Source organism: Myotis brandtii, unplaced genomic scaffold (assembly GCF_000412655.1).
Source record: "Myotis brandtii unplaced genomic scaffold, ASM41265v1 scaffold228, whole genome shotgun sequence".
Taxonomy (NCBI): domain Eukaryota; kingdom Metazoa; phylum Chordata; class Mammalia; order Chiroptera; family Vespertilionidae; genus Myotis; species Myotis brandtii.
In genome coordinates, this window is record NW_005358567.1 from 681130 (window position 1) to 685938 (window position 4809).

Here is a 4809-nt window from a genome sequence, read left to right on the forward strand (position 1 = left end):
AGGAAGGGGCTTACATGAGTTATGACTATTTTCATGAATCCTGCTATTCTCCCGCAATTGACACCGATCCGAGTTGTGCATGGTGTGCATGGTATGCTTGCATGATTCGGGCTGATGGGATTGCTCCTCAGAGTGACTCAGCTACAAGTTCCTGCTGATGCTCTACAGTCTCTTCTACTTTCTTATATGCTGCACACATTGTTCCAACCCTATGCTGGATGCACGAATACAAAAACATATGCTTCTGACCCAGCCCATCGCTATACCTCTTCCCATGGAATCTACAGTTCTGGACAGAGAAAGCAAATTAATTCAATTGCCGTTCCATATAGCAGCTCTTACTTCCAGAATATGTCTCCTCCCAGTTGACTTCACCATGTTCTTCCATCTTCCCTTCTTAACAACTCAACCCAACCCTGATTCCAACTTTCCCATTTCCTTGATCAAATGAGAGCCAATAGAAAAATTTCAGTTCTTGTAGTAATTAGGAAAGTAATTTGACCGAAAATACCTATTCAGAGTTTGTCAAATAGCTTTAATTAGCATTTTCATGAAACTGAGACTAAGTGGATGAATCATGTGGTATTTCGGTCATCAGTTTTGATCAACTTTCTACAACCCAAGTGAAGTTGAATTATCAGCAAGTTGAAGAATATGAGATGGGAGGGGTGCTTAACATGATAAGGAAATTTCCACTACCTTTAAAATGATCCCCAAGCCAGTGATTATTGTACAAGAAGTATAATGTCAACAACAGAGTATGAGTAGCCCTTGGACCCGTTAATTTTTAGAAATGCAAAATCAAAGCAATGCTAAAAAGACATAATTTAGAGAATATCTACTTTACGCTAATATTTAAAATACATGACATTATTTTATTTATCTCATAGATAGTTACTGCAGAACAACCATGAATCACGTATTTCCAACACACTAAAAATATAGCTATAAATGATTTCTAAATTAGAAAAAAATATATTGTTTCTTTACCCATATTACAGATTAATAAATTGAGGTTCAGAAACTGAAGTCATTTGCCTCATGTCAATTAGTTGTAAATATCAGTAGAAAAATTAAAGCGATCTGATTCTTTAGTATGTGCCTTAATATGTCTATACACAGAATCAAAGAATCAACTTCTTCACTTTAATTTGCTCCTATGACAAATTTGAGACACGGAAGGAATATATGCCATGCCTCTCTTGTTTTTTCTTTTTTTCTCTTCCCTTTCCTTTTCATCTTTTTTTATTCACTATATAATTTTTTAATCTCCCAGATATTTTGCTCACAGTGGGAAAGGCTATATTATCTGGTTTCCTTAAGGATCATGAAAAAAGAAGCCTTATGATATAAGGAATCTTTTTTATTTTCTTTTAGTCTCTATGTCAATGTCCTCTTTTTTAAAATGCCCTCATTTTCAGTGAAAACATAAACTTACATTGGATGAAAAGAGTATGAAAGAGGATCATTTGTGTGAAAGGGTATCATTTAGCTTGTAAAACCAAAGCATTAAAGCCTATTAGGTATATATGTATTGTGATTAAAACTGGAGGGTTGCTGAGACGATGAGTAGGGGATTTCATAATTGTGCAGAGTAATAGAAATATTTTGATTTGGCTAAAGTGCTAATATTTTAATCACAGTAGGGATTTGTGTTTTCAAGGGGATACAACAAAACTTTCCAGCATTCCAAGTGACTGAGACAAATACCCTGTACCTCCCATAAATCAAGAAGGATGTTTATATTCTCTGAGACGTTCTGTTACAATTTCCTTCTTGAGGGATAAGCTTCTATGAGAGTGGTACAGTCGGACTACAAAACAGGAATGCTCTTTGTTTTGGTTAGACAGTCATCAGCTTTGAAATAGAATGTGCCTTGCTATTCCAGGAAATGTTTTTAAATGATTTCTTAGAAAATGTGATAACTGGTTCTTCGCAAGATGTACAAGCATGTCCAGAAGGACCGGACTGGAGGAAGAGAAAGTGGAGATAAGGATGTCACAGTTATGGGGTTACTGTTTGCTTTCCTAAAAAAAAACAACCAAAAACCTCAGGTGGTATTCGACTCTGTCAATTTGGTTTGCTTTATAAATCTTGTCCTTTATTACCTCCATGTTGGCTCAGCTGTAGATGTGTTGTTGAACAAATGATGTGTTTGGGCCAGATTACTTATCAGATACACAGAAGGCATTTAATGGGACATGGGATATATATTTCACTTGGAATTAGGGGAAAGTGGCGTGAATAGAAAGGTTTTTTTTCACCTAACATAGGTACCACTAGATCAAACCATGGGAGGTTGTTGCTGTGTTACATGCTTGATTTCAATTTTTTTAAAAAAATTCATTTAGTTATTTGAAGCTACAAAGTACTGTAGTTAAGGAGACAAGTTTATAATCAGTCATACATGTTTATTTACGTACATGTTTTGAAAATGTCTAATACATTTCAGTATGTGTGTGTCCTTGTCAGATTCTCAATCACTATTTTAAGTCTTCTCCATTGTAAAAGGAAATAGTACTCCAATCCAGGGTTACTAATAAACTCAAATTGTGGACAAATATCAATAATTGTGGGAATGCAGAAATCATACTATAATTCATGAACATTTCTGATAGCTTACTTCTTCATGGTTCTTGCTTTCTCAACTGATTTATCCTTATGGGGTTTTTCAGATTAGTTCTTGATCAAATGGGTACCAAGTTCATTTACTTCTATACAGAAAATTCTACTCATGAATGTCCCAATGTATTTAATAACATATTACATATTTTACAGCATCTTGTCCAACTTTGTGTCTACAACCATATTCTTTTTTTACATCCTAGCAATGGCAGACTAAAAAAGATATTGTTTTTCTTTGTATGAATGTTCCAATGTATTTAATAACATATTACATATTTTACAGCACCTGGTCCAACTCTGTGTCTACAACCATATTCTTTTTTGCATCCTGGCAATGGCAGACTAAAAAAGATATTGTTTTTCTTTGTTTGTTTCAGGCAGTATGATTTCATTCATAAGCAAGACTCCTCAGGTTTCAGCTCCAAGTTCTTAATCAGGAATTTGCTTAGTATTTTGTATAGATGAATATCTATCTAAGAATAGTTTATTTTACTAAACCAGTAAAATATGCTGCACATTTTTACACTATAAATAGTTTAATTTATATTAAACTATATATAAGATATATATAGTTCATTTGAGAAAAGTGATTATAGTTCATTGGTGATAAACACGTAAATAATGAACTTGACTTGCATAGTCAGATTCTCCTTGCTCTTGAGTCCTGGTGGCCCTTCTCTGTTTACTATGATTTAATCAGTACTTATTGTGCACCTACTATGTGCAGGAAACTACACAGACACTACAGAGACAGCCTGTGGATGTCAAGGGATGTCTAGTATTGTTTACTAAGCTGCTTACTTCTGGAGTTAAAGGTTAAGAATTTCATTTTTCTCAGACATAATATTGATATTTTGGCATTGAAATGTCTTTACTCTTATGTGTTTTTATTTAGTTTAGAAATTGGGCAAAATATATTGATTTACAGGGCAAACCCCAACATTATTAGTATTATTAATATTTTGCAACATATTGTATTTTATTTCTCAGAGCGCTGTGACTTTTGACCTAATATACTTTTTTTTTTTTTTTGCATGGAGACATGTTGTAAAGCTAAGATCATTAGCTCAGAAAGCCAGTAGACCTTTCTGTTCCCCTTTGTAACTTTTGGTACAAATATCCGATGATGCTACTATGATATATAAAATAAGGACCTACTACATGTCACTCTCACCTGGCCTCAGCTATAATATTTCCAGTTCACCATGTTGAACTTTTAAAAGTGATTATGTTGAATAGAATTTTGAAATTTGAGTTTATGCCAGCAGAGGACTCTTCTCGTTACACTCACACACCTTCATGGGTACTCACGCACACGTATACCGCTACCCTGCCAACAGTGCTGATGCCAGAGTTATGCTGTTGCCCTTTCAGATCATCACCAATGATCGTTTTTGTCAATTGGTACAATCAATTGTTTAGCATAGTTTGTTCCTTCTTAGGCTTTTTGTTTCCTTCAGGAACTCTGAGTGAGACCACTGTGATGCCCAACCTCCCATCTCAGCCTAACCTTTTACTCAAGGCATTGGTGCAACAATGGGATGCACTAGGGTAACCTCATGTCACTTTGCATCAATGGCAGCACAGATTTCTCTCCCTCATCCCTGGGCTCTGAGCTTCCATACATGGAATATTTTTAAGAACGTTCTCGACTATTCTGATGCATGAATGATGAAATTGAGAAGATGCTAACAAACGGTGAAGTGACCTCTGACCAATAAGGGCCAGGAGCTGATGAAAAATTCCTCCTTCTCCTTTCTTTCACATTGACAATTGTGAGACACATACTGTACTTAGATCTTGCAGTATCCCAGCAGAATTAAACCCTGGTTGTCCATGGCAGTGCATCAGCTCAATAATGAATCTTTGGATTGGCTTCCCTCCATCCCTGTTTCATTCTTATAAATCCCTAAACCATGTAAATTGAAAGCATCCCAAAATAAACTACCTCTTGCAAATACCTTTTTCAGGATGTTTTCTAGAGAGATCCTGATTTCAGAGATACCATGATTGATACAGTGATTGATGCATATAGTATATATGCATATATGTAACTTTCATTCAATATTTAATATCAAAATACATGAAATTATTTTAAAATTATAATTAAGCCCTAGCCAATTTGGCTCTGGATAGAGCATTGGCCCATGGACTGAAGGGTCCCAGGTTCAATTTTGCTCAAGG